Source organism: Neofelis nebulosa, chromosome 8 (genome assembly GCF_028018385.1).
Source record: "Neofelis nebulosa isolate mNeoNeb1 chromosome 8, mNeoNeb1.pri, whole genome shotgun sequence".
In the NCBI taxonomy this organism is placed as follows: domain Eukaryota; kingdom Metazoa; phylum Chordata; class Mammalia; order Carnivora; family Felidae; genus Neofelis; species Neofelis nebulosa.
In genome coordinates, this window is record NC_080789.1 from 99,208,183 (window position 1) to 99,234,884 (window position 26,702).

Here is a 26,702-nt window from a genome sequence, read left to right on the forward strand (position 1 = left end):
TGGAACAGCTCACTGATAAGAAACTATAGGAAAGAGCAAAACCTCATGAAAAGTATTTAGTCCTACTTTACCTCTGCCCCACTTTTCTTGGCCTTTCTGGTTTTGACAACAGAACGGATGACAGATGTATTCAATGTGAGGAAACATAAAAGATTGTGTGAAAGAACATGGCCTTTGGAGCAAAATACTCTCAACTCAAACACAAGTCTTATAGCCTGGTAGTTGTTTAACTTTACGTGTATATGGTAGGCAGAATATTGGCCCCTCAAAGATTCCCCGTCCTAATCTCCAAGCCTGTGGATATGTCACCTTACATGGAAAAAAATTTAAAAATGTCTTTAAGAGGGGTGTCTGCGGGGCGCCTGGGTGGCGCAGTCGGTTAGGCGTCCGACTTCAGCCAGGTCACGATCTCGCGGTCCGTGAGTTCGAGCCCCGCGTCAGGCTCTGGGCTGATGGCTCGGAGCCTGGAGCCTGTTTCCGATTCTGTGTCTCCCTCTCTCTCTGCCCCTCCCCCGTTCATGCTCTGTCTCTCTCTGTCCCAAAAATAAATAAAAAATGTTGAAAAAAAAAAAAAAAAAAAAAGAGGGGTGTCTGGATGGCTCAGTCAATTAAGCATCCAACTTTTGACTTCAGTTCAGCTCATGATCCAAGGCTATGGGATCGTGGCCCTCATGGGTCTCCATGTTGAGCACGGAGCCTGCTTGAGATTCTCTCTCTCTCTCTCTCTCTCTCTCTCCCTCTGCCCTCTGCCCTATTCACACTCTCTCTCCCTCTAAATAAATTTTTTATTTAAAATAAAGAAAGTTGAGGCACCTGGGTGGCTCAGTCAGTTAAGCATCTGACTGCAGCTCAGGTCATGATCTCACAGTTCATGGGTTCGAGCCCCACATCGGGTTCTGTGCTGACAGCTCAGAGCCTGAAGCCTGTTTCAGATTCTGTGTCTCCCTCTTTCTCTGCCCCTCCCCTGCTGGCACTCTGTCTCTCTCTTTCTCTCTCAAAAATAAATAAACATTTAAAAAAATAAAACTAAATTAAAAACCAAAAAAGGTCTTTGAAGATGTGGTTAAGAATCCAGAAATGTGGTCCATATATACAATGAAATATTACTCAATGGTCAAAAAGAATGAAATCTTGCCATTTGCAACAATGTGGATAGAACTAGAAGGTATTATGCTAAGCAAAATGAGCCAGTCAGAGAAAGACAAACATCATATGATTTCACTCATATGTGGAACTTATGAAACAAATTAGATGAACATAGGGGAAGGGGAAAAAAGAGGGAAGCAAACCATAAGAGACTTAACTATAGAGAATAAACCTAGACTTGCTGGAGGGAAGGTGCATGGGGAATGGCCTAAATGGGTGATGGGTATTAAGGAGGGCACTTGTTGGGATGAGCACTGGGGTTATATGGAAGTGATGAACCGCTGGGTTCTCCCCTTGAAACCAATACATTATATGTTAACTAACTTGAATTTAAATAATTAGATTTTTGAAAAATTAAAAAATTTTTAAAAAATGAAGACTGTTGGGGCGCCTGGGTGGCTCAGTCGGTCAAGCATCTGACTTCGGTTCAGGTCGTGATCTCGCGGTCCGTGAGTTCAAGCCCCATGTCAGGCTCTGTGCTGACTGCTCAGAGCCTGGAGCCTGTTTCGGATTCTGTGTCTCCCTCTCTCTCTGACCCTCCCCCATTCATGCTCTGTCTCTCTCTGTCTCAAAATAAATAAATGTTAAAAAAATTTTTTTTTTTTAAATGAAGACTGTTAAGATGGAGAATTATTCTGGAATATATGAGTGGCTCAATTTAATCACATGGGGATCTTTGTTTGAGGAAGGTGGCAGCGTTACCCAGAGAAAGGCTTGAAGGAGCACACTGCCATCTTTGAAGATGAAGCAAGAGGCCACAAGCCAATGAATGCAAGTGGCTTCTAGAAGCCGCAAAAAGCAAGGAAATTGATTCTCCCCCAGAGTTCCAAAGAGAACAGAGCTCTACCAACACCCTGGCTTTTGCCTATTAAGATCCATTTTGAAACTCTGACCTCCATAACTAAGATAATAATTCATATTGTTTTTAAACCACAATGTGTGGTAATTCATTATTTCACAAATTATTACAGCACATTAACTAAATTCTCTCACCCGCAAGATCTATATGGTGACAGGCTTGCTCTGAAAAACGAAATCTATGATTTAGGTAAAGGTGTCCAATAAACTTCAGCTTAATACTTAGTATCCAATAACTATTAATTTATGCCTGCTTCAGGAAACATTACGAACTTTAGTATCTAACATCTTCCTGCTGAAGCTTTGGTCTGGAGAATACCGACAACCTTTTTTCTGCCGGGTTCAGATAAAGCCATTTCCCCCAAGTGGACCACTGGCCAGAGATTACTCTGATTGGCTCATGCCTGGGTTAGAATATTCTGAACATCAATGTTTCTTCAAGGGTAAGAGTCATGGGCGGGGGGGGGGGGGGGGGGGTGGCGCCTGGGTGGCTCAGTCAGTTGAGTGTCCAACTTCAGCTCAGGTCACGATCTCATGGTTTGTGAGTTCAAGCCCTGTGTCGAGCTCTGCGCCGACGGCTCGGAGCCTGGAACCTGCTTTGGATTCTCTGTCTCCCTCTCTCTCTACCCTTCCCACCTCCCTCTCAAAAATAAATATTAGAAAAAGCAGGGGGAGGGGGCGGGTAAGAGAAATGGTGTGTTTCATCCTAGTGCATCATGAAAAGAATATGAGAAAAATAAGGGAAGCCTTCCAGACAAAGCGACTATTGCTAAGTAGCTCAGTAAAGAAAGCACCCTCTTCAAGAAGAAAAAACACTGAACATGAGCAGTTAATGATGAATTGTAACTGGGGAGAAAAATGACTCTGTGCAGGACCAGGTACATGGACATCCAGTCTGTCCAGGAGCCGATCTCCATGCTCAAAGGGGCTTTATACTCAGTTTAATATGCTACCTTCAATGCCTTCAACTTATTACTAATATCTAAACAAGACACTCCAAGCTTTTATTTTGCACGTGACCGTGCAAATTATGTAGCGGGCCCTGACCCTTTGTGCATAAAAGAGGTGGCGTAGTTTTTGTCTCGTCTAATATAGCTTTCATTTTTTTTTTTTTTTTACTTACACGTTTTTAGGCACACCTGGGTGACTCGGTTGGTTAAGCCTCAGACTCTTGGTTTCAGCTCAGGTCACGGTCTCATGGTTTGTGGGATCAAGCCCCACGTCAGCTTTTCATTAAAAGGAGTTGGACCACACAAATCACATGACCACCTTGCCTGCTCGCTTTGACATGTTACCATCAATGTCTAACTTGCCTGCCTCAGAAAGCTAATGAGGCCAAGAAGATGCTAATTCTGATGGAGCTTGGCATACCTGAAACTTCCAGGGGTCACTAAGAGCAAAGACCGGGGTTTAATGAGCATCAGAGTTTAAAATATTGTGACTTCCAGTCGGTTAAGCGTCCAACTTCAGGCTCAGGCCATGACCTTGCGGCTTATGAGTTCGAGCCCCACGTCGGGCTCTGTGCTGACAGCTCAGGGCCCGGAGCCTGCTTCGGATTCTGTGTCTCCCTCTCGCTCTCTACCCCTCCCCCTCTCATGCTCTGTCTCTGTCTCAAAAAAAAAAATAAACATTAAAAAAAATGAAAATATTGTGACTTCCAGAAAGACTGGTAGAGTAGGAGAATCCTGAGCTCACCTGGTCCCATTGGTACACCTAAATAACACACACATTAGTGTAGCTCACCTAGAAAATGATCCCAAACTTGTTGAACAGACTCTTTTTAATTTTTTTATGTTTATTTATTTTTGAGAGAGAGAGAGACAGAATGCGAGCAGGGGAAGGACAGAGAGAGAGGGAGACACAAAATCTGAAGCAGGCTCCAGGCTCTGAGCTGTCAGCACAAAGCCTGACGTGGGGCTCGAACTCACGGACTGCAAGATCATGACCTGAGCAGAAGTTGGATGCACAACTGACTGAGCTACCCAGGCGCCCCTCTCCACTCTTAATCATAGAGAGGAGGCCACATCAAAACTGGAAAGATGGCCTGGAGACAGGCTGGGAATCAAACTAACCTGCAAGGCTCATCGCAATAGGGAGGTACACCATAGGCATGGAGAAGGGAGAGGAAGAGACCCACGCCGGGGACCCCAGACAAGGGGGACTTGCACTGAGAAGATGAATCCCCATCATGTCTGCCTTTGAAAATCACAAGGGCTGGGGCGCCTGGGTGGCTCAGTCGGTTAAGCGTCCGACTTCGGCTCAGGTCATGATCTCGCGGTCCGTGAGTTCGAGCCCCGTGTCGGGCTCTGTGCTGACAGTTCAGAGCCTGGAGCCTGTTTCGGATTCTGTGTCTCCCTCTCTCTCTGCCCCTCCCCTGTTCATGCTCTGTCTCTCTCTGTCTCAAAAATAAATAAACGTTAAAAAAAATTAAAAAAAAAAAAAAAAAAGAAAATCACAGGGGCTTAACTTCACACGTTTTTATAATCAGCAGGGTTTAACACCGGAAACTCTAACAGTTAGCAGGTTTGGTTCTGAGGGAGCTTGAGGGTGACAGGGAAACTGAGTTCCAACCCTTAAAAAAAAAAAAGCATAAGAAACAACCCCATCTATACAGATAGAGCATAAGAGCAGCAGTTTTGAAAAGCATAGCATATGGGGTATGCAGTAAGGTAGACTTATTTCCTGGCCTCAGAGCATGTACAGGAGGGGCAGATATCTTTGGGACACTTCTCTAAGAATTGCCATCTGGCTGGTGCCATCTCTCTCCTCGGCCCACTAGCCTAGATACATGGACACCTGTGGGAATCAGCCCAAAGACTCTCCACCTAGCTTTGCTAACGGTGCACCCTGCCCCCACATTCTCCTGCAGACTACACCCTCCAACCATCCTCATTCAGCAGAGTCCCTCTAAAGTGGATGCAGGTCTCATCCCCAACAATGGCCAGCACCACTCCACAGTGACTTGTCCTGGGGAGAGGGTAAGATAACCACACACGTAAGTATGACTCTAGCCCCAGCAGTGGGCTGAGACCGGGCGTCTATCCGGTCTGACCCAACTCAAGCCCGAGGTGGCCTAAGACTGGCCCTTTAACATCATGGAGACCAAACCCTGCCTATAACAGGCCAAGAGAGCCATTGCAGACAACTAGACTGAAGGCAAACACATCTCAACCACAATAATAGGGCAAACCTCTTTGCTCTGCTAATTTATCACCTTCTAGCCCCCCACTACCATAACCACTGACCTTTTTATTGTCTCCATGGTTTTGCTTTTTCCAGAAAGTCGTATAGTTGGGATCATAAACTTTTTCAAATTGATTTCTTTCACTTGGTAATGCTCACTTAAGTTTCCTCCAAGTATTTTCATGCACTGACAGCTTATTTCTTCATAGCTGTGAATAATGCTGCCTTGTCTGAATGTTCCGTAGTTTGTTTAACCACTCAGCCACTGAAGGACATCTTGATTGCTTCCCAATTTTGGCAATTATGAATAAGGTTGCTGACATCCTTGTGCAGGTTTTTATGCGGATGTAAGATTCCAGCTTCTTTGGGTCAATACTAAGGAACATGATTCTCTATTTTGACCATTATGTTTGGAGACTCTGGGAGCTATACGTCCTTATTTTAGTAGGGAGTCAGCTTCTTTAGATGTAGCATGCACACTCTGGCCCACTTTTGAGTTCTGTGGTTCCAGTGACAATTTTCAGAGTCAGGGTTATTTTGGTCTTGGTTTATCTGGTACCATAGGGGCTCCCGTGGTCTCTCCTGGTGCTGCAGGAGGGGGGCTGAAGGAGCGTTCTCAACTCGCCCAGCCTGGTGCATCCAGCTGGAAGAAGGGAGCCTTCAGCCACAGAAATGAAGAAAACTGCCTGGACAGTGTGCTCATTAGGGTGTGTTCACCCCTGCTGGCGTTCCTGGCCTTGTGGTGTCTCTGCATGGGAGAGGAGAGTCTCAGGTCTGGAAGGGTGAGTGCTTTCTTCAGCTGCTTACTGACAGTGGGGATCCCAGTAGATCCCTTTCACTAGCCCTACTGGACTTGCCTGGTAGTGTTAGTGGGAAGCCATCAATCAGTGCAAGAGAAGAATCTACCTGGGTTGTCTTTTATTGTTAGGTTGGGGGTCAGGAAATACCAAGCTGTAGTTGACTTCTTTTAGGTACAGTGGAAAGGGCATACAAGGTGCCCTGCCACCGTGTTAGTTCTCCAGTTCTAGGATCCCAAACCAGCTCCCTTCCATCTCACCATCTTTAAAAATTCTCGACTGCCTATCCCTGGTGTGATTTTCAGACGGGGATCATGGACAGATAATGCTAGCCCAGCTTGTCCTAACAGAAGTTATGGCCCCATCCACATTTTCTATCTGAGTTCCTGTTGTGATAAATCTTATCCAAGTTCATTTCCTTTGTCTTTCTCTCCTTTTCCATTTTTATTACTTTGTGTCTTCCCACATCTTGCTCTCCACCTATTCTGTGGTTATCCCTGCTCTTGAGGTCTCAGTGGTCTCTCTGATTATTACATTGTATTCTGAGAGACACAGAAGTCCAATCTTAGACCTAACGGGAATGCTGAAAGAATCCGATTTTCTGGGATGCCTAGTGGCTCAGTGTCCGACTCTTGGTTTGGGCTTCGATCGTGATCTCACGGTTCGTGACACTGTGGAGCTTGCTTGGGATTCTTTCTCTCTCTCTCTCTCTGCTCCTCCTCCCCACTCTCTCTCTCTCTGAAAAATAAACGGATGGTGAGTTAATATGGCAGAGCAGCTTGGAGACTCTGAGCTTGTCTTTGTCCCTGAAACGCAGCTAGATCAGTACCAAACCATTCTCAACACCTAGGAAATTGATCTGAGGATTAACGCAACAATCCATATGACTTGAGCCACAGAACTCAGCAGGTACCTGGTGTAGAGAGGTGAACTGGGGGAGAGAAAAGCCACAAAAAGTAGGGATCCACTTTCACAGGGAGAGGACAGAGAGAAAGAGAAAGGGGAGAATTGTGGCACACTGGGATTGCGCAAGAAAAGTACTCCCCCTGAAAGTAGCTGGAGAGAAAGAGTGAAAATGCTCGCAAGGGACTAAATAAGAAAACTTTTCCCCAAAATCATCGATGGGGAGAAAGGAGAGGGATTCAATACCACCAGGATTCTATAAACAGTGGAGTGCAGAGTCTGAAGTTTCAGAGGTTAGTGACTGGCGGTGCTCTGGTGAGGAACTAGGGTGAATTCCCAGGAGCAAGCAGTGGGGTCTGAGGGGTCTGTATGCCGGAGAGAAGCGGTTCCCCTGCTTGGAGGGCCTTTGCCCCCCTACAGTCAAAGGTCCCAGCGGACCCTGGAAAGCAGCCACGTTTGCTGGTATTGGGACAAAGAAACCAGAGTGCGGCGAAACCTGGCATTGGGCTGTGGGTTGTGACTTGGTATCTCTGAACCTCTGCTACTACGTGATCATAAGAACATTTTCTGGGGCAAGCCATTGTTCGGCGAGACCCTCCCCCAGAGAGTCAGTGGGGGTCCAAGCCACGGGGATCTCTGAAGTGTGGGATTTGGAACACAACCCCATCTGAGATAAAGCTCTGGAGTGAACTGCCACCTGACAGGCAAACAGCTTGGACATGGACAGGGTAGAGGTGGGGAGTAGACGGAGGCCTGAGCCAAAGGGGAGGTGCTTGAATGCAGGTCAGTGGGAGCAAGAAGTTCCTTCCCCAGAGACTAGGGAGCTGGGTGAAGCCATTTTCACCTCTCACACGCACACAGATCCACCGCAGTAAGTTAAGCAGCAACACTTAGTGGAGAAAGGAGCCATTATACCAAGCCATTATACCATTAATCCAAGCACATCCCTCAGAAGACCAGCACAGTCCCTCCACCTGCTTAGCGTATGGACTATAGAATGCTTCATAGTTTCAGTTCTAGGGGAAACAGGATGTAACTTCATTTGGGTTTCATTCTGTTTGCTGGTTCATTTATTTGTTCATTCTCTTTGCTTCTGTTTTTGCTTAAATTGTTTTCTTTTTTTCTTTCCTTCTTTCTTTCTCTTGGACACAGAAAGAGAAAAATGTATTTCCTTTTATTTTTTATTTTTTTAAAAAGTTTTATCCGATTTCATTTTATATTCTATTGTATTATACATTTTTTTAAATTTTTTAATTTTTTCTTTCCTTTCCCTTTTTTTCTCTATCAAGCTTCTTTCAACAAGGACACTGAAACACACCTAAAATCTAGCTTCCTTTGATTTTTTTTGTTTTGTTTTTAATCTTTTAAAAGTCACAGGATATAAAATCAACACACAAAAATCTATTGCATTTCAATACACCAATAATGAAGCAGCAGAAAGAGAAATCAAGGAATCGATCCCATTTATAAATGAACCAAAAACCATAAGATACCTAGGAATAAGCCTAACCAAAGAGGTGAAATATCTATGCACTGAAAACTATAGAAAGCTTATGAATGGAATTGAAGAAGACACAGAAAAATGGAAAAACATTCTATTCTCATGGGTTGGAAAAACAAATATTGTTGAAATGTTGATCCGACCCAAAGCAATCTACATATTCAGTGCAATCCCTACCAAAGAACACCAGCATTCTTCACAGAGCTAGAACAAACAATCCTAAAATTTGTATGGAACCAGAAAAGACCCCAAATAGCTAAAGTAGTGTTGAAAAAGAAAACCAAAGTGGGAGGCATCACAATTCCAGACTTCAATCTATATTACAAAGCTGTAATCATCAAGGCAGTATGGTACTGACACAGAAACAGACGCATAGAATAGATCAAGGGACAGAAGAGAAAACCCAGAAACGGACCCACATACATATGGCTAACTAATCTTTGACAAAGCAAGAAAGAATACCCAATGGAAAAGAGGCAGTCTCTTTAGCAAATGGTGTTGGGTAAACTGGACAGTGACATGCAGAAGAATGAATCTGGAGCACTTTCTTACACCATACATAAAAATAAACTCAAAATGGATGAAATACCTAAATGTAAGAGGGGAAGCCATCAAAATCCTAGAGAAGAAAATAGGCAACAACTTCTTTGATCTCAGCCATAGCAACTTCTTACGTGACGTATCTCCAGAGGAAAGAGAAACTAAAGCAAAAATGAACTATGGGACTTCATCAAGATTAAAAGCTTCTGCACAGCAAACAATCAGCACAATTAAAAGGCAACCGACGAAATGGGAGAAGATATTTGCAAATGACATATGTGATAAAGCGTTAGTATCCAAAATCTATAAAGGACTTGTCAAACTCAACACCCAAAAAAACAAATAATCCAGTGAAGAAATGGGCAAAAGACATAAATAGACACTTTTCCAAAGAAGACATCCAGATGGCTAATGGACACATGAAAAGATGCTCAACATCACTCATCATCAGGGAAATACTAGTCAAAACCACCATGAGATACCACCGCATATCTGTCAGAATGGCTAAAATGAACAGCGTATGTTGGTGAGCATGTGGAGAAAGCGGAACCCTTTTGCACAGCTGGTGGAAGTGCAAGCTGGTACAGCCACTCTGGAAAACAATATGGAGGTTCCTCAAAAAATTAAAAATAGAACTACCCTATGACCCAGCAATTGCATTACTGGGTATTTATCCAAAGGATACAAAACTGCTGATTTGAAGGAGAACATGCACCCCAACGTTTATAGCAGTGCTATCAACAATAGCCAAATTATGTAAAGAGCCCAAATGTCCATCGACTGATGAATGGATAAAGAAGTGGTATATATACACAATGGAATATTACTTGGCAATCAAAAAGAATGAAATCTTAACATTTGCAACAACGTGGATGAAATTAGGATTGACGATGCTAAGTGAAGTAAGTTAGGCAGAGAAAAACAAATATATTATTTCACTCACATGTGGAATTTAAGAAACAAAACAGATGAACATAGGAGAAGAGAAAGAAAAATAAGATAAAAACAGAGAAGGAGACAAACCATAAGAGACTCTTAAATACAGAGAACAAGCTAAGGGTTGCTGGAGGTGTTGGGGGGGAGATGGGCTAAATGAGTGATGGGCATGAAGGAGGGCACTTGTTGGGATGAGCACTGGGTGTTCTGTGTAAGTGATAAATCACCAAATTCTATCCCCGAAATCACTATTACACTATATGTTAACTAACTTGGATTTAAATAAATAAATAAATATTTAGGAAAAAATGTAATCCTTTCCCTTTTTATTGTGATCACGAAACTGAAGGAAACCACAATACGTACCCCAAAATATTAATTAACTTAATTGAATTACTACTGTCAGGGACCTCACAAAGCAATGAGAACATAAGCAAGAAGTCACTGTGACTTCTCCTTGCATGCTGCAACACTGTTATTGGGAAATAAGAAAACTGGGTAAGTAACAGAAACAGTGTAATGAGGTTTCTGTTGGGGAAGTAACAGCTTTGGGAACACAAGCATGTCGAGAAACTCAGAAAGTATCTCCGCCAAAGGCCATGATTAAATGAAGACTAAGGATGAGTTGACAAAACTCCTCTATGGTTGCAGCTCTCTACACATAAACCACACCCCCAGTTGATCCACTCCTTCAGTCTCTCTCCATCGTCTACGCCAGAATTCAGGTCTATGGAACCCCAGCTGCTGACGCGACTATAATCCCAATTACTCCTAGACGGCTGCACCCTGAATGCTTCTCAAGTTGCTAAAAAAACAATGCAGCAGTCCCCCTGTATCCACAGGGAACACGTTCTAAGATCCCCAGTGGATGCCTGCAACTGCAGATAGTACTGGGCACACACACACACACACACACACACCCCTACGACAGAGGTTAACTTATAAACTATGCACAGCAAGAGATAAGCAATAACAATAAGAAAAGAGAACAACTGGAACAACATGCTGTAATAAAAGTTACGCTGATGTGGTCTCTCTTTCAATTGATCTGCTTTTCTTATACTCACCCTTCCTCGTGCGATGGTTGAGACGATAAAATGCCTATGTGATGAGATGAACTGAGGTGAATGATGTAGGCAGGCAGGGAGATGTAGTGTTAGGCTACTGCTGACCTTCCGATGTTATGTCAGAACAATCATCTACTTCCAGACCACGGTTTACCAAGGGTCTTTGAAACCACAGAATAAAGACACTGTAGGGGCGCCTGGGTGGCTCAGTCGGTTAAGCGTCCGACTTCAGCTCAGGTCACGATCTCACGGTCCATGAGTTCGAGCCCCACATCGGGCTCTGGGCTGACGGCTCAGAGCCTGGAGCCTGCTTCCGATTCTGTGTCTCCCTCTCTCTCTGCACCTCCCCCGTTCATGCTCTGTCTCTCTCTGTCTCAAAAATAAATAAAACGTTAAAAAAAAATTAAAAAAAAAAGACACTGTGTGTAAGTGGGCAACTCCTGTATCATTTCCAGTGGACGTGAACACCACGGAGCTCTGGCTTGACTACTGCACATTCTGGAACGCTTCCACCAGTCCGGAGGTATCCAGTGGCTGGAAATGTATTTAGGATACGATTTCTTTTATTTATTTATTTTTTGGTAACAAGGTCGGGGAGATGGGGCACAGGCATTTTAGAGATGGAAAGGAAACAGTGACATAACTCTATCATGTGGCCTTAGCTACTGTTAGGAGTTTGGGTTGCACACTGAGAGCAGAGGAGGAATTATAGAAAGATTTTATGCAAGAACGTGACCTGATCCTATCTGTATTGAAATGATCTCCCTGTTCACAATGTGAAGAATGAATCAGAATGTATTTAAATTAGGAAACTGGGTAAGTCCCAAATTACCTAGACTTTTTCTGTTATAAACCGTGTACTTTTGCAAGCTTGTTCTTATAAGGACATGTTTCACACATGCGCTTTGAATGATTAATTGAACTAATCATGATTTCCACAGAAGTATCAGCAATTGACTTAAACAGCTCACTGACTTCCTGCTGGGAGGAGCAGAAGACTGACGATGAACTTAACGTCACTTTGAATTCCCCACGCTGGTAGCAGAACTATTGCTGGTATTTTATTTTTATTTCCATAGAGCTATAATGGAAGAACAACACATTTTAACATTTACTATGAGCTTCACATGCTGGCAAAGACTTTCATGTTATCTCATTTGAACCTTGTCCCTAGGCAGTGAAACTGCTCTTCTTATACTTACTGTTCATATGAAAACATTCTGCTCAAGGGGCTTGGTCATGGATCAAGGTCACAGCCGGTTGAGAAATGGAATCCATGCTTTAGATATATGCCTCGGAACCTAGTTTGTGAAAGAACACCAGGTTAGGGCCACGCTTTGACTCAAATTTCATCTGTGAGTCAGTCACACACAGTTTATCAACGTAAAGTCTTGGGGTTTTTTGCTTTGTTCTGTTTTTTACTCTCCAGACATCTGGAGAAATTTACCCGTCTTCGTCAAAAAGTTCACAGGAAGAGTCTTATAATAATGAAGGCATGTCCACAGACCAGTCTCGAGCATGTGCTATATTTGAGACACATTGCTAGTCTCTGAGGATACAGACGTGAACTAGATGGGAGTTCGTGCCTCTTGGAAACCCTGAGCTATAACAGATTGGATGGCAAAAAGCATCATATTCAGGGTGAAATAAAGTTACTACTCACTGGAAAAAAAGATTTAATCCCTGAATGAAATGTATTTGTATGCAGCTAATAACATAGCCTTAAAGGATATATAATAAAAATTTCATGGAATTACAAGAAGAAATTGACAGATACACCAACAAAGGAGGAGAAATGGAATAAGGGAAAATTGCAGTGTCAATTCCTATTTGTTCTTTTGGGGATTCATCAGTCCGGTGTAGCTAACGCTATAAGGATTTTTAACATTTTGTTTTTTAAAACTCAATAGTATAGAAACAGCCTTGACATTGGGTGCTGAGTGCTTAAAGCGTTCGAGAAATTAACTCTTTGTGATTTAATCTGGGATAAAAGCAGAATTTTAAAGCCAAGAAAGGGTAAAATAAAGAGTGCTATTGGTTTATAGGTATAATATTTATTTAGCACCCTGTAATTTAAGACCTAAACACCAAGAATTAAAGTGCAAAAAGCACTTTTCAGTGTTTCTAAGTTTTTAACATACAGAGGACAAAGTAAAGAGTTTCAGCACTTTTCAAATTTTCCTATATAATTGTAATGGACAATGAGAGAATTTTGAACGTGTTAACACTTTTTAAAGGCCAGTCTCAGGCCAGTTTGTAATTTCTCTCATTGGTTATCAAAATAATTTAAAAAATGGAAGAACGCAAAAAGAATTTATATATCTTATCCCATTGTGCAATACGTGTTCCATGAGGTTAAATTTTTCCCATAAATACAATGCCCATGCGTGAGCCATACATAATCCCAGTGGAAAGAAAAGAAAGCTCAAAATATACCAGACGCTATATTCAGTGTTGTCTGTACATTTCCAAGTGTGATGGGATGATTCTCTGCTAAGGCCTATCTGAAGGTCAGAGGGCTTTTTATCTTTACAGGAAATTCTATTCTAAAAAGAAATTCTACTTACAGGAAGTAAGTACATGTGTTATCTTTCTGTCACATTGCTCTTGGGTCTCTCTTCTCTACAGCCTTCTCTCTTTGTGGGTGGTTGCATGGTAATAAGGGGAAGCACGGACTTTGGGGTTTGACTTCCCAATTTCGAGCTTAACTCATTCAATGTCTCTGATTCCAGTTTACTTTTGTGAAACTGACCAAAAATCCCAGCTCAGGGAAGTCCCAGTTTATGCCTGTTGTGCTACAGAACCCTCTGGTCATTTTTACTTCTTAAATGAAGATGATTAAGATGATATTTAGATGACAAACTATACGATCACCATACTTCTTCATACAGTGGGAGCGACAGAGCTAGTCTTGTAGGCTAATTATGCAGATTACATGAAAGAGTTGATCTAAAATATCTCACAGGGTTCCAGGAACAGAATACAATAAATATTAGGTACTAATATGCACCCAGGCTCCCAAGTCTGCTGGAATAGGGTTCTTCCTTATCCTTCAGCTTTAATCCTATGCAGTCTACCCCTCTCAGAGGGCGAAGTATTCAACAAACAGAATGATCCAAAAACATTTTTTACCAGTTCTTCCAGGGTTTCAAACTGAACCATGGCAGCTTGAGTCACAGAAGGTCTAAGTGGCTCCCTGCAGGTTCCCACTAACCTAGGGCCTCCCCCCCACCAGTGCCAGTCAGCTCCAGTGACCAGGATCCGGGCAGGGTCCCGGAAACCCAGGCGTCATTTCATCCAGGCACCTGCTATCTCCAGTGGCCCCAAAGCCACTCCTGTGACTCCCCTGCAGGCTCCCAGGAATCATGAAACCAGCTCATCCAGCACCTGCCTGATCCAGAGGTCCCAGACACCATCCACGGCTCCAGGCAGCTGCCAAGGCAAGGTTCCCTGCAGGCTCCCAAGAATCTAGGCCTTCATTGCATCCAGGAATCTGGCAGCCCCAGCAGCCCCATGTGGCTCCAGCAGCCCCACATGGAATCCTTGACTCAGGCAGGGAAGCACCCGTGGCCCTAGGCAGCTCCCATGGCACCAGGTTCTACGACGCTCCCATGAGAACAGACCCTGGTTCACTCTGGAACCTTCCAGTTCCAGTGACCCCCGGCAGGCTACACACTCTAGGCAGCTTCATTGGCCCCAGCCTCACAGAGGGCCCCTGGGAAATGAGGCTCCTGGCCCACCTTTATGCCAGCTAGCTCCAGTAGCCCCTAGTGGCTCAGTGGCCACAGGGAGCCCCCATAACTCCAAGTATCTTTTACTGTTCTCATGAGTTCAGGCCCCTGATCCACTCCATCACCTATCAGGCCCCTATGGCCCCAGGTAGCTCCAGCTAGCTCCCATGGCTCTGGGTGACTCCTATGAACTCAGGCTCCCAATCAATACTTACAAACCCTAGCTCCATGGGAGCAACACCTATGAACCCAAGGTCCCACTAGGGCTCAACATCAGGGTGAATACAGGTGGCCCAGACATACAACCATTTTCAGCATCAGGTCACCCAAGGACTCCAATAGCAAGCCCACCTGGATAACACTAGATAACACTAGACTGGATAACACTAGACTGCCCACCTGAATCTCTGGACAAGCTGAGTAGTGAAAGGCTGGCTTTCCAATACTAGTTTCTGAAGACTGGAGAAGTGCCTATATCCTCAAATGTACAGACACCAATACAAGGCCACAGTAATCATGAATAAGCAAGGAAACATGACACCATCTCCAAAGGAAACTGATAAAATTTCAACGATGGACCCTAAAGAAATGGAGATCTATGGACTGTCTGATGAGGAATTCAGAAGAATCCTCCTAAAGAAATCCAGTGAACTCTAAGAAAACACAGATAGACAACTAAAGAAAATTCAAAAAACAATGCATAGACAAAACGAGATGTTCAACAAAGGAATAGAAAACATTATAATAAGTCAAGCAGAAATTCTAGAGTCCAAGACTGCAATGCCTGCGCTAAAGAACTCAAAGAGAGCTTCAACAGGAGACTGCAACAAGCAGGAGTAGTGAACTACAATACAGGTCTATTAAAATCATATGGCCAGAGAAGCAAAATGAAAAATAATGAAAAAAAGAGTGAAGAAAGCCTATATGAATTATAGGATATCATGCAAAGAAATAATCTGTGCATTGCCGGACCCTCCAAAGGAGAAGAGTGGGCAAAAGGAACAGAAAGTTTGTTTATTTTTTTTTTAATTTTTATTTTAAAAAATTTTTTTAAATGTTTATTTATTTTTGACACAGAGAGAGACAGAGCATGAACAGGGGAGGGGCAGAGAGAGAAGGAGACACAGAATCTGAAGCAGGCTCCAGGCTCTGAGCTGTCAGCACAGAGCCTGATGCGGGGCTCGAACTCACGGACCGTGAGATCATGACCTGAGCCGAAGTCAGACACTTAACCGACTGAGCCACCCAGGCACCTCAGAAAGTTTGTTTAAAGAAAGAACATCTGAGAACTTCCCAAATATGGGGAGGAACTTAGATATCCAAGTTCACGAAGCAATTAAGTCACCCCACACTTTCAACCTAAAACAATCTTCTCCAAACCACAAAATAACAAAACGGTATAAAATCACAAAGAGAGAATCTTTAAAGGAGCAAGAGAAAATGAGTTTTTCACAAATAAAGTAACCCCCATAACGTTATTAGATTTCTCAGCAAACGCCTTGCGAGCCAGGAGAGACTGCGATGACATATTTAAAGAACAAAAGAAAAAACCTGCAAACCAAAATTACTTTACAGGGCAAATTTGTCTTTCAGGAATGAAGGAGAGATAAAGACTTTCCCAAACCATCATAAACTGGGGATATTCACCACCACTGGACCTACCTCACAAGAAATGCTGAAAAAAGAGTTCCTCGGGATGAAACAAAAGGATGCTAATTAGTAACAAGAAAACATGAAATTGTAAAACATCCTGGTAAAGACATATACAGTAAATATATATAGTCAAGTTCAGAATATTCAAATACTGTACTATGGTGCTATGTAACCATGGCTTTAGCATAAAGGCTTAATGGGCAAAACTGTTAAGAAATAACTATAGTTACAAGACTGTTTTCATGGACCCACATCATAAAAAGAAATAAATTAGGACACTGAGAACACAAATCATTGAGGGGTAAGTAAAAGGGTAAAGTTTTTGTGAGCGAGCCAAGTTTTCAGCATAAAACGCTCTGTTTTATCTGCAACACATGTTATGTAACCTTCATGGTAACCACAGACCCAAACCCATGGTAAATTCATCAAGCATAAACAGACCAAATCCACTGCATACGCCTAGAGAAAATCAATCACCTACAAAGAAAGCCAACAAAAGACAAAGAAAGGGACACAGAACTCCAAAAACAGTCAGAAAACAACAGGACGGTGTTAGCAAGCCCTTACTTATCAGTAATTACTTTAATTCTCCAATCAAAAGGCACAGAGTCGCTAAAAAGGATTTAAAAACAAGTTGCAACTGGTCATTTCTTATCCAATCACCAAATATTTGTAGAATGTTTACTGTTGTGGCTTGAGAAAGGAAAGTTTTGCATACTCTGAAGGCGGGGGGGGGGGGGGGGGGGGGGGGGGGGGGGGGGTGGTAGCAAGCACCTTTGACATCTGCAAGAGAGGTCTGGACAGATTTTCCAGAATGAGCCAGGCAAGGTGGGTGGTGTCTAGTCAAGAGAAGGATATCTCAAAAGGTCATGATTATATCGTACCCTGAAAACCATGGCAAAGCCAAGAGCAATACTTAGGAAAACAGTGGCACAGATAAGCTGCCTGATAAAGGAACTTTTTTTTTTTTTTTTTAACACACCCCTGCTCTGCCAGGAGGGGCTTGAGGATACCCAGACCCACTTTATTTTTATTATTATTTTTTTAAATGTTTATTTATTTTTGAGACAGAGAGAGACAGAGCATGAACGGGGGAGGGTCAGAGAGAGAGGGAAACACAGAATCGGAAGCAGGCTCCAGGCTCTGAGCTGTCAGCACAGAGCCCGACGGGGCTCGAACTCACAGACCGTGAGATCATGACCTGAGCCGAAATCGGACGCTTAACCGACTGAGCCACCCAGGCACCCCAAGACCCACTTTAAAAACAAGTCTCCCCCAAAAAGTTAGGGTATTTGTGTTCGTGGAAAAGGAGACAGGGACCAGTTCCAAGTGGATCTCTACCTTCCACTTAAAATACCAACGCTTCTTGAGCAGCTTTCACAGATTTTCCACCCAGGAAGGCCAAGGAGTTGGGGACGAGTGGGGGTAGGACGATATTGAGAAATAAGAAGGGCAGGGACCCTGAACTGGAACACTAAACACTTGTTTCCCCCTGCGGCCTTTCCAAAAGTCCTGAAGCCTCAGCCCATGGGGTCTGTCCCAGGGACTCCATTACTCGCCCCCCCGCCCCTAAGTTTTGCAAACTCTGATGAACAGAATAGGTCAGGGGCTCAGGACGTCTGGGGTGGGGGTCTTAGGTCGTATTTTTTCAAGTGGCCTGGCCAGGGCATGTTCACCAGGCTAGGAAGGCCCTCGGAGGTCACACCCTGGGCGAAACCCGGGTAGCCTTTTCTTCTTCCGCCTTTTTTGGCTCCCGATGCTGGTTCCTCCTTCACTCTCTGGGAACTCGGAGAAAGAGGAAAAGTGGGGACGGAGGAGTCTTAGGGCTGCCCACCTCGGCAGGCCTCGCCTTGGAGTCTGCAGAAGCCCTGCGCTCCGCGCCCCAGCTTCTAGGCCGCATAGGCCTGTCCAGGGCCGTGCCAGGTGGCGCGGGCAGCCGCCCAAACCACGGACGGGGCCTGACCGCCACCTGGTCAGGTTCTTACTCTCAGTTTCACCTCCTTGTGTTTCTATTTGCTGCCACGAGTTTTGAAATAGACAAAGAGGAAGAACGGAGCCGCGCAAGCCTGTAAACAGGAAGCCAAAGCGGTTCACTGGCTCCTTGCCACACTCAGCTGGGCCGCTCGACCTGCTGTTTGGGGTCCTGGTGGACAACTGTGGGGGACGCCTTTACCCTTGTCCTGAGTGGGGACGGAGCTCCTCCCAAGGCCCCTGCCATGCCCTGCTGGGCCACTCACTGCAGGGGAAAAGTCTGCTCCGGACTCTACATCGTGGGCGTGGCCTGGCCTAGCAAAGATGGCGACAGGGCTCTGCCTCTTTGGGTTAAGTCTGTCTCCATCACCCTCTCTTGGATTTTCTTGGGGTGTGGGGGGTAGGATTAGATTTCAAAGCCGACGATGGTCCACGGTGAGATTTGTCCAGTTGGAGCAGCAATGACACGTGTTTCTATTAAGACAGTAACTGAGGAAATCGGTCTTAGTTTCAACATTTTTCCCCTCCGTCGACTGTTTTAATTTCTGATACATTTTAGAAGTTTCAGCAGGTGATGATAATAACAAAGCACTTGACTGTGAAAGACAGCAGTTTCTTAAGAAACTAAATATGCTTATCTTAGGATCCAGACCTCGGCATTTCACAAATGAGTTTCATTCTCTGGGCATTTCACAAATGAGTTGAAAATGGAGTTGAAAACCGATGTCCACGAAATACCTGCCCAAGCTTGTTTGTAGCAGCTTGTTTGTCTGTCTGTCCCACAGCCACCATGTCTGTCAATAGATGGATGGATAAGCAGTGTGGAACATCCAAACAATGGCATATTATCTAGGGACTTAAATAAGGAGTGGGGAGGGGGGCAGTCCTTAGGTCAAGAAAAGACCTAAAAGAAACTGTAATGCATGTTGCTAAGTGAAAGAAGACGATCTGACAAGGCTACATACTATAAAACCCCAGCAATTTGCCATCCTGGAAAAGGCAGAGCTATGGAGACAGTGAAAAGATCTGTGATTCACAAGGCTGAGGGGTAAGAGAAGGGAGGGATAAAGAGGCAGAACCCACGGGATTTTCAGGGCAGTGAAACTATTCTGTCTGATACTGTAATGCTGGACATGTTCTTATAGATTTGTCAAAACACAGAGAATATATAAATAGAGACAGCCTTAATGGAAAGTATGGATTTTTTTGGCAACAAATGCACCACGCTAATGCAAGATGTCAGTAAGAGGGGAAAATGGGAAGGGAGGGGAAAGTTGGCATATGGGAACTTATTTTCATCTGTTACTATGTGGACGTAGGTTGTTAAGTGGACATACCCTGACCTCTAAAACTCCGACCTTCTCCTATGACCGGCTCCCTGGAGATATCACCCCATTGTTGAAAGGTAAACTGAAACATATTTAAAATGCTGAGGGTTTATTTGAACAAAAATGGATTCGAGTCAGCAGCATCCAGTCTAGCAGATGGAAGGAAGCTTTGAAGAGTTTTACAAAATGAAAGACTCTACAAGATAAAAGAAGGGAGTAGCATCAAGGAAGTTGTATTAGGAAAAAAAGTTAGGTCGATCTTCACAAAGTTACCTTCCTTTAGGGGATCGCAGGGGTCTATCAGGCAAATAACCTTGCTAGCACTGATCAGGCGATTTCTGATTGCCTGGCTTAAGATGCCATTTCTGGGAAAGCTGAAATTATAATTAAGTCTTTTTGGTAATGTGGAGCTTAACACAAGTGACTCGATTTGGGACCTGTTGTTTTGTTCTTAACACCACGAATGCCATTCCATAAACCTCTAATTCCTTCCACATACCCTTGAAGTAAATTTCCCTTTATGCGCATCCCAGATAGCCCAGAGGCAGGGGGGGAGTACCCATAACTGCCAACCATACCTCCTCCCTTAACTCACTTTCCTTATAGACTCCTCACCCAGTGAGAAAGTCGCTTCCCACGTCTGTCTCCATCACCTTCAAAGCCATTCAGTTGCTCTTTCCCTCTTTCCCCATTGCCAGGGTCAAAAAGAAGTGTAGTTTTAAAGAGAAAAACTTCTTGGGCTTTAAAGAAGTCTGAAACAGACTCTGAAAGCTTTGTTAGGTAAGCAATCTGCATCCCTCCTTGTACCTGAGTTTTGCATAGTTGTATACCGAAGTAAGAAAGTTAAAGCTACCTGCCAAGTGCCTAAATCCACATTATTTACTTTGATGCACCAATAACTGTGTTATTGACTGTGCAGATGAGGGCTACGCCCTGTGATAAAGTTTAGTGCTTCCTGTGCAAAACTGCAAAGAAGCCTTTGCAGATTAAAAATCCGATATGCACAATAATGACTTTCCTCCCTACTTCACAAATTACTTAAAACATAACAATAACACCCTTTTCCATGACTTTTTTTTGAATGATCAAAGGACGTTATATATACTTTTATGGATAATTTGTGTGTGTGTGTGTGTGTGTTTATTTTTGTAGAGACTGTAACTTAACATAGGCAACATATATTAGGCCAACAGAGGAGTGAGCCTACCACCAGCCAGAAACTTTCTTTTCTTTTTTTTTTTTTTTAACGTTTATTCATTTTTGAGAGACAGATCATGAGCAGGGAAGGGGCAGAGAGAGAGGGAGACACAGAATCCGAAGCAGGCTCCAGGCTCCGAGCCGTCAGCATAGAGCCCGATGTAGGGCTCGAACCCACAAACTGTGAGATCATGACCTGAGCTGAAGTCAGACGTTCAACCAACCGAGCCACCCAGGCGCCCCCCAGAAACTTTCTTAAACCCATTACACATGTGGTCTCAGTCTCCACAAAGCACCCTTATCTCCCAATTGTACTGGTTGTACTAAGAAATCTCCTCATCATACTAAGAAATAGGTCTGAAAAGATTACTATATCTTGTCCAAGGCAACAAAATAAGTAAACAGGAAAGGGAGGGCGTGAATCCTCACAATTTGATTTAGAATCAGTTTATACAGTTTATACAAACTGACAGTTGAAAGACCTAGTATGTTGTAACTACTAAGTGAAACCTAAGTCAGGCACAGTTCTGTGGGTCTGAACCACAACTAGGCTCAATCCTTTACACTCTACTAAGGTACATTCAAGCTAAAAGTATGAATGAATGATCCCTATGACAACAAAATGACTAGAATAAAGTACCAAATAAGTGAGTACCATTTTCACCTATTAAGCTGGCAAATACTAGAGAAATGAAAGGAAAATTCTTGGGGATGTTAAGAATGAGAAGTGGCACTGTTTTGCTTAAAATGACTAGAATAAAGTACCAAATAAGTGAGTACCATTTTCACCTATTAAGCTGGCAAATATTAGAGAAATGAAAGGAAAATTCTTGGGGATGTTAAGAATGAGAAGTGGCACTGTTATGCTTAATCAGCATGGAATTTAATTGACACAACCTTTCTAGAAAACAATTGGCAAGAGATCGAGGATCTTAAAATTTTTGAGAACTTAAAGACCCAAAGATAAACAGTGTGGACAAAAATCCATTTATCCTCATTTGTATGACAGTGTACATTTTGTTTATGGGAAGCTTGTCTCCTTAATTTCTCAGATCTGTATACCTAGAGAAACTGTACTTAAAGAACTATGTCCATGGGGCGCCTGGGTGGCTCAGTCGGTTAAGCGCTGACTTCAGCTCAGGTCACGATCTCACGGTCTGTGAGTTCGAGCCCCGCATCGGGCTCTGGGCTGATGGCTCAGAGACTGGAGCCTGCTTCTGGTTCTGTGTCTCCCTCTCTCTCTGCCCCTCCCCCATTCATGCTCTGTCTCTCTCTGTCTCAAAAATAAATAAACGTTAAAAAAAAAAAAAAAAAAAAAAAGAACTATGTCCAAAGAAACATCCACCTAAGAACCTGATTTATCTGATAAGATTCCACACTAGGAGCTGATATTTTAGTGGGATTAGATGTTTGGGGCTTTTGGGAGGGTGAATGTAGGAGCATGGGCTGGACCTGGTAACTAACTTCTAATGCACAGAATACAACAAAATGATGGAATGTCACTTTTGACATTAGGCTACAAAAAACTGAATTCTGTGTGCCATAAACTTTCTTCCTCTTTATTCCTAGGACCCTATGGAGAGATCCACATGTCAAACAACTGATATCTACAGCCAAAAGGCATTGAAGATCGGAAGCCAGCTAGCAGCCATGTGAATGAGATTGGAAACAGAACGTCCTCCAGTTGAACCTTGACATGCCTGTCGCCCTGTCCAACATCTTGGGAAACTCTCAGGCAGAGCATCTCACTGAGGGACACTCAGATTCTTGATCTAGAAAGACTGCAATATAATAAATGTTTGTTGTTTTAAGAGGCTAAATTTTGGAGGTGACTTGTTAAACAACAACGAAACCAAAAAACCCATCAAAGAGGAGTCAAGAAATAGAAAATGTGAAGTGGGTTAGGAGAGGATTAAATGTAGGTTATGGACTGCCAAAGTTTCCAAATTCGAATAGTATTATTATTAATACTTAAAATACTTTTCTCATAAATGAGACATTAAGTGTTAAAGAAATCACTTGGGTATGTCCACTATATCTCAATGAAATAACTAGTTGGAATAAAATAAAAGAATTCACTCAGGGTTCTGGAGGTGAAGACCATTTGAATACCATCAGAAAATGGTGGTGGGTGGTTGAAAAGTTTAGAAAATGAGCTGATTTTAAGAGCTCTCCATAGGTATTTAGAGACAAACAATGGATTTTTTTCCCTATCAGTTGTTTCAAAATGGTATCATATTTATTTATATGTTTTTTTCCTTCTCTATTCCACACAAATTCTGCTTGCATTGTTCTTAATGTGTGTCTATATGATTTCCCTCTTCACTAAAATCTTTTGATGGTTTCATAACCATCCCTGGTATAAAATTGAAAATTTCTGGATCATCTATATTATTATACCCATCCCTTCCAAAACTATCTTTGAACAAATGACTGGCTTGAAAAGCTGCCCCATACAACCTGAACAATGTCCAGAAAGAAGTTCCAGGGGATCCATGCATAGACACCCTCTTCACCTTGTTTTATTGCTGTCCCCACTAAAATTAGCATAGAAAAGTAGGTGAACACTTTGTATGAGAATCCATGTTTTGGGAGAAATTAGGTAATTGCATAGAAATACTTTTTCATACTTGAAGAAATTATGGGCAACTCAGACTGGAAAAAGAACTCCTCTAACAGGTAAAATGGAAAGGGTAAAGACATAACAGAGAGACGAAACATGAGCTGGAGGCAGTCAGCACAGAAAAGGGAGGTGAAAAATACCTCTGATATTTTTATCAGAAAGATAAGAATGCCTTCTGATATCTCATAAAGGAAAACTACGTTAGAGATATCATGATGTCAAAGTGACTCTGTGAACCAAGTCAAAGCAATGAGAAAATGGTTGTCAAGAAAGAGTAAGCAGTTCTGACATGCATAAAATCGGTGTTCCTGAAGACCAGCCCACAATGGAAAATGGCTAAGCATTAATAGAAGAAAACTTCATTGAAATAAGAAGACAACTAAATCTGAGCATTGAATAAATAAATAAAGCAGTCTGGGTAAAGTTTCTTATTTTTTGGTACAAAGAAAAAGTCTGTTGCTTACAATGCAGAATGTGAACCCCACCCTAGACTTTGCCGCAGGCCCATCAATGGTGGGAAATAGAAGAATAATGTCTACACTGTCTGAGAAAAACAGCGAAAGACACCAGTTCTTATATCCATTGAGTTGTCATGCAAATTAAAACCAAAACTTAACATTAAGAACTTATTGAATATGATAAATATAACATATATCATTCTAAAAATAAACAACCTGATGAATAAGCCCAGCCAACTAACAGATGATTAAAACTAAGGATCTCAGAAAGGATAAAGACGTCGTATGAAATGACTGGAAGTGCAAATTGTTCACTGGGGTTAATGATTGTATTTAATATGAAGTTTAAAGTAGGTGCTGTATAACTAATATCAACACTATGTATGATGAAGTAAGAACTAAGGCTGAGCTACAATTGAAATTATCATGACCTAAATATATATGTATTATATATATTTATATATATATATAGTAAATGTGGCTAAATTCTTCTTCTGGCATAGGTAGAAATTCGTGTGATAGACTTTTGGTCAGCCAACAAATATGAAATTAAGAAAATCAATTTAAATCATAAAAGTTACGGAGCAACATCATAGCAGTGTAAGACATTCCTCATTTGCCCTCTCTCAACATCTAAAATTGGGCATCTATCCAGGAACGAAAGTGCTTCCGTGGGAGCCTGTGTTATCTAGCACCACATGCCAAGGGATTTAGGAGAAGCCTTACTCACCTGTGAACTGGATAATAGGCAGATAGACCCCAGTGGAACCAGTAGGATCCTGTGAACCAGATCCAATCCCTTTTGGTCGTGGTGCCTGGAAAACACAGACTTGGGCAGATATTTACAGACAAGAGTGCCTTCGTGAAAGTTCAGGTTTATGGAGGAAAAGTTCCAGCGCGAAAAAACAAAAAACAACCCAGAAGAGTTTGGATGCCTTGGAGTGGGTGGGAGGAACTTTGCAAGCATTATTCCTCCCAGAAGGTGGCACACTTTAGAGAAAAAAAAGAAAGCTGGTATTCCTCCCATGAGAAAAAAAGGAAGACCAAGTGAGCGCCTGGCTTACCCAATTTGTGCAGGACACTGCTAGAGAAGGCCTTCTCTCCCACACAACCACCCACCACATAAACGTACGAATTCTGTGAGTCCGAGAAGGGAGATTGGGAGAGAGGGAGATGAGAATATCAGAGACACTGATCTTAAAGTGACACTGATCTTGCCAATTGCCTTCGAGGCTCCAGCAGGAAGTCTGGCCAAGAGCTGGGAAAACCTCACCTGGGCATTCCCCGAGCTGGCCCTAAGTACCAAACTCACACTTCATCCCACTCCGTGACTGGCATTGTGTGTGCACTTCCCAGGGTGGAAGCAAGAGGCAGCTAAATAGACAAAGAGAGGATGTGCAGAAAACAAGCCAGAGTTTGACGCAAGGGAGGAAACACAAGCTTCAGCTGTAGCACCACCTTCAGGAAAAGAAAAGAAAGGTTACCAAAGCCAGCTTGCTCTGTTTGTTATAAGGTGAAGAGAAGATATACAAACTTAAGAATTTTGCCAAACTAGGAGCGCCTGGGTGGCTCAGTCCCTTAAGCCCCGGACTCTTGATTTTGGCTCAGGTCATGATCCCCATGGTTCGTGAGATTGAGCCCCGTGTCGGGCTCCATGGTGAGCATGCAGTGGGCTTGGGATTCTCTCTCTCGATCTCTCTCTGCCCCTCCCCTGCTTGTGCTCTCTCTCTCTCTCAATAAATAAACAGTTAAAAAAACAAACAAAGTGCTGAAAAAAAAAGTTGCCAACCAAGAATACACAAGCTGGCTAAACTGTCCTTTAGAAATGGAGAAATCGAGATTTTTTAGGCAAACAAAAACTAAGGCAGTTCATCACCATTAAAACTACCTCATAAAAAATGCTGAAAGGAGTTCTTCAAACTGAAAATGAAAAGATGCTAATTAGTACCATGAAAATATACTAAGTTATACAACTCACTGGTAAAGGTAAATGTGTAATCAGATTCAGAAAACTTCAATTCTGTAACATGATAGTGTGTTAATCACTTAACTACATTACAAAAGTCAAAGCAAAAGAGTATTAAAATCAATTAGAGCTACTATACTTACTTAAATACAAAATGTAAAAAGAGGCAAATTGTGACATTAAAAACAAAAAGGAGAGCTGAAAGGGTAGAGTTTCTGTATGCAATCTAAGTTAAGTTGCTATCAGCATAAGATGGACTATTATATCTGTAAGACATTTTATTTAAGTCTCATAGTAACTACAAAGCAAAAAAAAAAAAAAACAAAAAAAAACAAAAAAAAAACTATAGTAGATTCACAAAAAACAAAGAGAAGGAAATCAGAGCATGCTGCCATAGAAAATCACCATTTCACCAAGGTAGGCAGCAGGTGAGAAAAAAGAAGAACAAAATATTTTGGAACTACAAAATAGAAAGCAGTTAATAAGATGGCATTATGAAGTCCTAACATATCAATATTTACTTTAAAAATAAATGGATTTCATTCTCCAATTAAAAGATACAGAGTGGCTAGATGAAAAAAAAAAAAAAAAAAAAAAGACGACCCAACAATATGCTGTACGAGATTCACTTCAGCTTCTGATAGCACAGAAATACAAGAATCCTAAAAGACTACTATGAACAATTATATGCTAGCAAGCTGGATAACAAGGAAGAAATGGATAAATTCCTTTCTACCAGAAGTGAAGCACAAAAAAATAGAATGTCTGAACAGACCAATAGCAAGTAAAGAGAATATCAGGAATCAAAAGCTTCCCAACACAGGAAAGCCGAAGACCAGATGAT

General features: G+C 42.6%; 2 long non-coding RNA genes across 2 annotated transcripts; one reads left to right on the forward strand and one right to left on the reverse strand.

Annotated features, from left to right (window-relative positions):
• The first annotated feature begins 11,871 nt into the window (after window positions 1–11,871).
• LOC131520036 (uncharacterized) lies at window positions 11,872–22,631 on the forward strand. The gene is made up of 3 exons (XR_009265912.1): window positions 11,872–11,987; window positions 20,313–20,394; window positions 22,381–22,631. It is a non-coding gene; the product is annotated as an uncharacterized LOC131520036 (long non-coding RNA).
• On the reverse strand, window positions 11,878–25,340 carry LOC131520035 (uncharacterized). The gene is made up of 3 exons (XR_009265911.1): window positions 24,623–25,340; window positions 12,134–12,232; window positions 11,878–12,012 (listed from the first exon to the last, which is right to left on the reverse strand). It is a non-coding gene; the product is annotated as an uncharacterized LOC131520035 (long non-coding RNA).
• Between the last annotated feature and the right edge of the window lie 1,362 nt (window positions 25,341–26,702).